At 39.8% G+C, this 9,851-nt stretch overlaps 1 long non-coding RNA gene across 4 annotated transcripts; it reads left to right on the top strand.

Moving 5' to 3' along the window:
• The first annotated feature begins 1,588 nt into the window (after positions 1–1,588).
• Positions 1,589–8,664, top strand: LOC308196393. 4 transcript variants are annotated; one of them, XR_013952176.1, is made up of 5 exons: positions 2,858–2,985; positions 3,403–3,477; positions 4,980–5,146; positions 6,084–6,173; positions 8,223–8,664. It is a non-coding gene; the product is annotated as an uncharacterized lncRNA (long non-coding RNA). The 4 variants fall into 4 exon arrangements; XR_013952175.1 differs by lacking the exons at positions 2,858–2,985; positions 3,403–3,477 and adding an exon at positions 1,589–2,847; XR_013952177.1 differs by lacking the exon at positions 3,403–3,477 and having other exon boundaries at positions 2,871–2,985.
• The last annotated feature ends 1,187 nt before the right edge of the window (positions 8,665–9,851 follow it).

The following is a 9,851-nucleotide window of genomic DNA, read 5'->3' as shown; positions in this document are numbered from 1 at the left end:
TGTGATAGGTGCTATGTAGGTAAAAAGTGTAAAAGCCAATAGTGCTGTTCATGCCAGTGCACAGAATCACAGAATCACAGAATTGTCTAGGTTGGAAGAGACCTCCAAGATCACCTAGTCCAACCTCTGACCTAACACTAACAAGTCCTTCACTAAACCATATCACTAAGCTCAACATCTAAACGTCTTTTAAAGACCTCCAGGGATGTTGACTCAACCACTTCCCTGGGCAGCCCATTCCAAAGCCTAGCAACTGTTTCGGTAAATAAGTTTTTCCTAATATCCAACCTAAACCTCCCCTGGCACAACTTTAGCCCATTCCCCCTCGTCCTGTCACCAGGCACGTGGGAGAATAGACCAACCCCCACCTCGCTACAGCCTCCTTTAAGGTACCTATAGAGAGCGATGAGGTCGCCCCTGAGCCTCCTCTTCAGGCTGAACAATCCCAGCTCCCTCAGCTGCTCCTCATAAGAATTGTTCTCCAGACCCCTCATCAGCTTTATTACCTTTCTCTGGACTCTCTCGAGCACCTCCATGTCCTTCTTGTAGTGAGGTGCGGTCTCACCAGAGCCAAGTACAGGGGGACAATCACTTCCCTAGACCTGCTGGCCACACTGCTGCTTATGCAAGCCAGGATGCTGTTGGCCTTCTTGGCCACCTGAGCACACTGCTGGCTCATATTCAGCTGCCTATCAACCAGTACTCCCAGGTCCTTCTCGGCCAGGCAGCTTTCCAACCACTCATCTCCCAGCCTGTAGCTCTGCTTGGGGTTGTTGTGCCCCAGGTGCAGGACCCGGCACTTGGCCTTGTTGAACTTCATACAGTTGGCCTCAGCCCATCGGTCCAGCCTATCCAGATTCTCCTGCAGAGCCTTCCTACCCTCGAGCAGATCAACACACGCACCTAACTTGGTGTCATCTGCAAACTTATTGAGGGTGCACTCAATCCCCTCGTCCAGATCATCAATAAAGATATTAAAGAGAACTGGCCCCAGTACTGAGCCCTGGGGGATGCCAGTAGTGACTGGCCTCCAACTGGATTTGACTCCATTCACAACAACTCTTTGGGCCCGGCTATCCAGCCAGTTTTTAACCCAACAAAGCGTATGCCAGTCCAAGCCATGAGCAGCCAGTTTCTTGAGGAGCATGCTATGGGAAACGGTGTCAAAAGCCTTACTGAAATCAAGGTAGACCACATCCACAGCCTTTCCCTCATCCAATAAGCATGTCACTTTGTCATAGAAGGAGATCAGGTTCATCAAGCAGGATCTGTCTTTCATAAACCCATGCTGACTGGGCCTGATTGCCTGGTTGCCCTGTAAGTGTCGCGTGATGACACTCAAGATACTATACCAGTTACTATAACTCTATCTAAAATAGAACCTACAATTTGATCTGAGATTCCAGACATAGCATTAGAGATTCCTAGTCTGATATCATATTTAATTTCTCCAAGATGAATTCAAATCAACAAAGTACATATAAAATCAATTTAGAACTAGCTAACCGACAGATCTCAGATCCTACTTGCTCTTAAGTACTCATCCCCCAGTGAAGATATTTCTAACAAGGTTGTGAATGGGGATGGATCTGTGCTAAATACTGTTCAATATCTTCTATAAATTATCTGAGCAAAAGACCAAATTGTATCTTGTGAAATTCAAGAAAGATACAAAGACTAATAATGTGACAGTTGCAGAAAATGACATGTCATTTCCATGGAGTCATATGAATGGTTTTCTCAACCTACTTTATGGGAACTGCATGTTTAAAAACACCGACAGATGGAAACATGCAGCAGCACTACAGAAGGCACGTACTCATGCAAGACTGTGACCTGGAACATATGCTGAAAGGCCATGAATGGTCATGGTGGATAGGCAAATGAACATGGACTTCCACTTGTGCTTTTCACATTTTAAGCTTCATGATGGAGGAAGAAAAGCACTTTCAAAACACTAAGTATGACGTAAGAACTCAATATCATGCCAACTCTGCTATTCTTCTACCAACAGGAAAAGGAGAGATAAGGTTTTTAAACAAACATAGAGGCAGAGAATATCTAATAACATAAAGATAAATGTATATAAACAAAACAACAAAGCAACATTTATTACTCTATAAGAAGACACAGAAGTTGGTTTAGATAGGATTCAAACAAACTAACAATTGCCATTCTTCTAATTACTGTCACACTCCCCAGTAGTATTTCTCATGCTTAAGTTTCTTAACAGGTCACCTTTCTCTGAACTCCTCACTTGTCTATATGGGTAATTAATCAGTCAAAAACACTCAAGTATAAAGTTGATCTGACAAACTCCATTGAGAACACATGTGCTGTAATTTCCCTGAATCCCTAGTGAAGAAACGAGTGCTAGCTAAGCCCAAAGGTTTATCAAAACACAGTGATAAATCCCAGATGTGATCTCAGCTTTTAATGCTTTCTATTTTGTTAATGTCTCCAAAACCACTCATGGGATTTTTCCTAGGTGTTTTCTTTCTTCCCCTCGCTTTCCCAAATTCAAAGTAAATTGGTCTGGCTTCTGGTACCTGGCACAGTGGCATGTTTCCTCTTAACAACTGTAAGCCTGTCTGAAAAACAGAACAACATCTTTGAGATGGGGTGTTTATATGGGCAACTTTCAGCCACTGAAGTGAATGTGGCCCCACCTTCAAAGAGACTCCAGAGCACTGCTCACCTGATGAAAGCATTAACTGTTAGGGGTTGACCTGATTTACATGAAAGCAGCCAGCTCATTAGCTGAGCTGAACCTAAAGAAGTAAATGTAATGCCCAAGCAGATGTTTTCCTACTACTTGATGTCAATGTTGCTGCAGCTTTCCTCAAGGTAAGAGTACAAAGACTGCAGTGATAAGGCCTTGCAGAATCCCCCAGCAGCTGAAGGAGAGCAAGCTGTTGAAGAGATTTACATCAGGGCTACTGAGGTCAAAGAAGTTAAATTAATGTAACCAAATCTTAGTGGATTGTACGTAAGATAACACTTTATAGCACTGCACATATAGGCCTAAACTATACACATATTTCACAGAAATAATAATTTAATATGACCAAGGGGTAAATGGAGAGCTTGGCATACACATACTGATCCCTAAGAAATCTACTTTTTTTTTCTTTTTCAAGTTCTCTAGATGTCTAAGCTATGTGTAAAGTTGTATCTAGTTATTTATATATGTAAGGCCTCCCCTCTAGAATTAGTCTTCAAATGTTAAACTCAGATAAGATATATCTCTCTGGTCACTAGAAAACAAGTTCTTCCTGCTAAGACACTGCTCTTTCATTATATATATAAGCATATATTAAGAATATTACATCTTCACTACCATATAACAGAATGTCTCCCTCATCATTTTAATTCTTATATTCTACCTATATTCTTTTTGAGATTTCTTGCTATTTAAACACTTGTCAAATACATTTGGACACCGGAAATACCCATCTTTCCTCTCCTCTTTGTCAGGTATTTATGTAACTTTGCATTTTACTGTCCTAGATTAGGATTATGTTTATATTAGATTTGTAAATGATTTTTTTCCACCATTGTTTTTTTATTGATTTAAAAGACAATACAGTGAACAAGACAATATACATATACGTTTAAATGTATATGTTTAAGTGTAAGTATATTTAGTTACATTTGTGCACTAAATTCAATGGCTTTTGTTTCTTTCTAGAAATCCTTATGGGCTTGTTTTCTTATGAAGTTGGTCAGGCAATGAGAATTTCACTTGCAGAAGAATTTAAATCTATGAACATCTAGCATTAATCAAACAAAAATCATAATGGGTTAAAGAGGGAGATGGTAAACTTGAGAAAACAAAGAACAGAGCACGTCTATGATTTGTGGTAGGCACTGTATACCCAAAGGCCTTGTTTTCCCACTTTAGAGACAAGCAATTTAAAAGAAGTCAATGTCAGTTATTCATTTCCAGTGACAGGAGAATATAGTGCTCAGGTAAAAACACTTTAGACCCTAAATTTCAGTTTTCAGATTGGCTATTCAACTGCAGTTTTATAAATACTTCTCAGATTTTAAGTTCACTGCATTTAGTCAGTGGACTGATGGTCATAATAGGCTACTGTGCAAAACTGTATGACTTTTCCTGACAAATTCTATTCCAGTCCTGGATGGTCAACATTAGAATTTTATATTATCAAATTCCAGGAGTGGAAATGTTGTTTTCCAGTGTTCATATATAGCAACTGTGCTGTATCTCTTATCACAGTGCAGACTAACATTTTTGTATAAGGGAGCTTATTTGGACTCTACTCTCCATAGTTATGTTCCTTTATTTTAGAAAAATAAGTCAAGATATATAATAAGGTGATTAATCTTGCCGCAAATTAATTATGCCAAGCAGTAGTAAGAAATATCCACATCTTCACATTCCAGTCTGAGTTTCTAGGACATGATTTGCTGACCTGTTTTAGTGTGCCACTGAATCTCCACAAAAAATCATTTTTGTCCTTCAGGTGAAGCCAGAAATAGCTTCTTCACTCTGTCTATAATGAATATTTTAACAGTAGTAAGTGCTATAGCAGAGAGTTCTGAGCACACTTCATAAGCGTCTAAGCAGAGCAAAGGGCAGGAAGGGAACTGCAGAAATAGCATCAGCCCTGTGGTAGTAGAGGTTCCTCTGAAAATGTAAAGTTACTTTTCCTACTTTACCAGCTATGATAGATTTACTGACAGAGTTTCTTTTAGTAGTTGTTACAAAATGCTTCTATCTAGGGTGAAAATGTGGACTGAATTTTCTGTTTCTATAACTTTGGAGAGGGGCGTCTGACAGGGCTATAGGTCTAGTATGAGTTGAATCAGAACTACTGTATGTACACCACTGACTTATTCTGAAGGTGTGTAGAGGATCTCAATATTGTACGTACATTTGCTGCAGAGTGTCTCTGAACTATGCCCAGTGACACTGCAGAAGCCATCAATTAATGTCTTGGATTCCCTTGCAGGGCCAGTATCTTGCCTTAGCAGATGAACACAGGAAAATCAGTCTTCTCAGCCTCTGCCATAAGAGATCCGCAAACAGGGACTCTCTGGTGCTTATCTTGTTTGGAGGAGATGGAGTATTTCTTCAAGAGGAAGTACAAGATGTTTCTCTGATATCATTCAATCCAGGGTAAATGTAGAGTATAACAATTAGTACAACTCTATCTAAATGTGAAGAATATTAGGCCCGTTATGCTAAATTTTAATGTCCTTGCAATGTTAGCTAAGCCTCTTCCATGTTGCTCCACCATATCCTACCTGGTATCTATCTAAATATTCATTCAAGTTTTTAAAAATCCAGAGATCTCATTCATTTTCTTCATTTTCCTGTCATGAATATCAGTGTTTATCTTCTAATTTTCCCACAGCTCATGATAGACTTTCACAAAAGCTTTTTAAATTAAAAAGTTTTCAGGAAGTTAGTTTTTATAAAAGTTATTTTGTTGGCTAGTCTAACAGCTGAGTGAAGTATTTTAAAGACTTTACAACGCATAGTGCTTTATTGGTTCCTTTTTTAGAAGTTAAGAAAAAAGACAAATATTTTCCTGCCAGAAATAAAGTGATAATTCAAGATTCCATTATCAATTAAGATCGGTGAGTTTTCCTCCTTAAAGAGTCTGACCTGGGTACATCAGAGGAAACATCTTGAAGAAGCCATGTGTTAATTTAGTTAATCTTGAAAATCTGGATTATGCTGGGTCTTCTTTCCTTCTTCTTACCCACTTATCCAACCCACGCTGAGGCCAGAGTCCCACAGGCCTCTCCTGATTTGCACTGCTGTGTCTTGGAGGAATACCAGGGTGAGAGAATGGGGTGTTGAAGAAAAGGTGAGGTGGCTTTTTAAGTTAAAAAAAGAAGAAGGAAAGGAAAATCTGAGTGCCTAATGGAAGGGAAAATTATGTTTTAACATGATCAGTAAGGAAGAAGCAGGAGGAATGTAAGACTATATTTCTGTCTACCCCTTAGCCTACTACCTGGACATCAGCTCTCACCCATGTTGCCTGTCTGTCCAATTACCTTTCAAATACATGACAGTTATAGTTGTCTTGCTCTTGGATATATTTCAGGCACAGAAGAACTTAAGAATGTGTGGGAAAACTGTGATTACAGAATTTGTCAGAAAGCTACATTTTTGATACAAAGTCCTGCTCCAAAAAGTAAGTTCTTATATATGTGCCACCTGCATGCTCACAGTCTTTTCCTCTTCTTTTCTGACTAACCCTTCTTCCCCATATAATTATGGAGGAAAATAAAAAAATATGGACCAAATGTATACTGATAAGATAGTATGTTCAAATATTGAAAATATTTTCTGAAAAAATATTTTCAAAAATACCATGATGGAAAATATTTTTCATGGGAAAGAAAATCAGTATTTTATCTAGAAAATCACTAGTAAATGGCAATGGATTCAAAAGAACAATTGTGCTAAAATTGAAAACCTACATCTCTGTTCTAATTCTATTTCTCTATAGAGTCCCATTTATCTTTCCTGTTTACAGGATAGGGGCAGGCATTCATTCATTATGCTAAGAAACGAGGAGAATCCTTGCATTAGTTAGAAACTTACATGATGGAAAGACAAGTATTTTTCATCTTTCTCTAACTCTGACTTTGGCATATTGGTGAGATTATAAATTTTCATGTTTAAAACAACAAAGTCTTTTCTAATATGAATGATGCTATCAAAAATTTCCTGTCTGCTAAATGCACAGAAAATTAATATCCAACTTAAAATAGAGTATGTAGTCACTCTTACTTCATTTTCCCCTTCCACCCTCACCCTTCTTATGTCTTTTCTCATTCATTTCTTATCGCCTTACTCAAAAGCTTTTCATGTCATTAACCTTTCACCCTCACCTTTCATTCCTCCCTGAATTTGGACTGGGACCATGTCTAAAACATATAAGTAGTTCATAATTTCCTCTTTTTTTTTTTTGTTTAAATTTTCAACATCATGTTGCACCTTTAGGAGCCCTGCTCTCACTGAAGTTATTCATAAAGCATTCAGTGTTTAAATTTGTAGTCACAGTGCTGGCTGCCTCTCTGTCTCAGAAGTGGTGTGAAGTAGGTCTTAATAAAACTCCTCACTGAAGATTATAAAGTCCATGATGGAAGGGCCATCTCGTACGTACAGCCCGTGTTTGTATGGCACCTAACTGAATTGGACTCAAAGTCAGGTTTTCTAAATTTCTAACTCTCATCTTGCCATTTACATTGTTAGTAATAACAATAACAGCATAAAACAAACTGAAAGTATTGCAGGAGGCTTCATTTCCCTTGCTTATCTTATGAGCAAATGTCCTGGTTTCAGCTAGGATAGAGTTAATTTTCCTCCTAGTAGCTGGTAGGGTGCTATGTTTTGGATTAGGATGAGAAGAGAGCTGATAACATGCTGATGTTTTAATTGTTGCAGAGCAGTGTTTACACCAGGCCAAGGACTTTTTGGCTTCTCGCTCTGTCCTGCCAGCGAGCAGGCTGGGGGTGCAGCAGGAGCTGGGAGGGGACAGACCCAGGACAGCTGACCCAAACTGGCCAAAGGGGTATTCCATACCATCTGGCGTCATGCTAAACAATATATAGGGGTGGCTGGCCGGGGTGGGGGGCTGGCTGCTTGGGGATAGACTGGGCATCAGTCAGCGGGTGGTGAGCAATAGCATTGTGTATCACTTGTTTCATAGATATTATATTATTAGTAGTACTATTATCATTATTATTATTATTATTAGTTTCATGTCTTAATAAACTGTCTTTATCTCAACTCACAGGCTTCACTTTCCCGTTTCTCTCCCCCATCCCAGAGAGGGAGGGGGGAGGATGAGCGAACGGCTGTGTGGTGTTTAGCTGCCGACCAGGTTAAATCACAACAGCAATGTATTAAGATTATTTGATATGTTTGTTTACCTGTTTCCTGCATATTAGTTCAGCATTATGTCCTAGAACATCCAACATGAAAGCCAAAATCCTGAATTTATGATCACACATACCACCATTTTCAAAATTTCATTTTCTTTCTTTGTATGCTTTAAGTAAATATAAGATGCTATAGTAATAATATAAAGGACAAAAATGATTTCCAGTTGCAAAATTTGTATTTAAACCTGTAAAGGTTGTTCAGACTTTGGGTTTGGTTTGACCACTATATATGCTCTACATATGTCAGCACTGCACCTGTGTATATTAACTCTCCATATTTAAATCCACAGGTTTCAAAATCAGCTAAAAAGTAGTGTCAGGAGGTTAACCATGTAGGTTGGAAAAGACCCTTAAGATTATGAAGTCCTAAAGCTGAAGATGAGAACAAATGGCATAGCTGTGATGGAACAAAGGGTCCTTCTGCACTTCCGGGTGTAGAGAGACCTGATTTTGTTTGGCCTGTGCTGACCCCAGAACTGGAAGTCAGAAGACCAGAGTGACAAGACACCTGTTCCTACAGGACAAGAGCCTCCACAAACCAGGCCTTTGAGCCAAGTTGGCCCTGAACTGCATCTATTTTAATAACTCTACCTGACAGCAAATCTGTGGCAGAGCTAGGATTAGAATGTAATCATCTTGGCTCAGTCATGTGCATAGATTATTTCTAAAACTTCCCTCAACATCCAGGTTCCCATAGCCGATAAAATACATAAAATAAACTATGCTCTCTTATCTTAATTCTCAGCAGAATTCTCACTGTAACCTGAAAGACATTCTTAAGCAAACAAAACAAGTTGACCTCTAAACTGTGCTTTCCAGTAGTAGGAGTTGTCATTCTAACCCAGGGGCTGGGCATTCAGTTTTCACAGCTTGCAGCAGACTCTCAAATGAAAGTATAATTTCTTAACTGCATTCTGTAACAGCAGGTCCAGGGTAAATATAAGGTTACATTTCAATGATCAGAATTTCAGGAATAAAAACAAAATTTGCATGCATAGGAAAAGACAATTTTAAATGTTGTATTATATTTCCCAGTATTTCATTCCTGTTCTGGAGATCCTCTCTGAACTAATGGCAGCTGTTATATACATGGTCCGCAACAAGCCAGCCCTCCACAGCTCTCCATCACCATTTTGCTACGCTGGTAAAACAGTATAAAGCAAACAAACAAACAGCTTTCTTCCAGATCTGCTGCTGCTATTTTCCTGTCATTTTCTCAAAATACCTGATTTATCATTGTCATCTGCCCTCACCTATCAGTTCTTTCCACGCTGAATAAGCAGAGCTGTAATTTTTAGCATTAAAAGAATTAGCTATTTTGGTTAAGAAAATATTGCTCTAATATGTGCAGCAAATGGAATAAAAAATGCATTAACTGAGCTGCAATTGTATTTTGCTTCCTCCATCTGCTACCATCCAGTCACACTTCCATTCCAATCATTTGTAGCAGACTTTCAGAAAAATCTCCCAGGCACAGAGGATTTTTTTTTGATAAAGCAACTACAGGCTCATCTGCCTGGGCACGGAGGAGCAGAGAGGCACAAGGGCAGGCGGGGGAGCCCCAATAACCTGCCAGGAGAAAGAAGCCCCTGCCCAGCCCCTTCCTGGGCTGCCACAGGGGAGTCTTAGCCCCATGGGCCAGGGGTGACCCCCATCGCCTGGCTCTGAGAGAGAGGCCCTCCAGGTCTCCTCTCAGACTGAGGGCATTACCCTTCGGGTGTGGGGTCACTCTGGGATGCGGGGGTGAGCACTAGGGGATTGTACAAAAGCATGGGTCATCAGGGCCCACCTATCAGGGGTAGCAGCAAGAGGATACTGGAGAGTGTGTATTTGTGTAGCTGTGTATGTCAGCATGTAACCACAAGTGAACATCAAGCCAGACAAGTCAGCGAGCAGGCTGGGTGCTGAGGATGCAAGTG

The sequence above is a fragment of the Anser brachyrhynchus genome (assembly GCF_964034855.1).
Source record: "Anser brachyrhynchus genome assembly, chromosome: 5".
Classification (NCBI taxonomy): domain Eukaryota; kingdom Metazoa; phylum Chordata; class Aves; order Anseriformes; family Anatidae; genus Anser; species Anser brachyrhynchus.
Note: the sequence above shows the minus strand (reverse complement) of the source record. Positions and strands in the feature narration are given on the sequence as shown.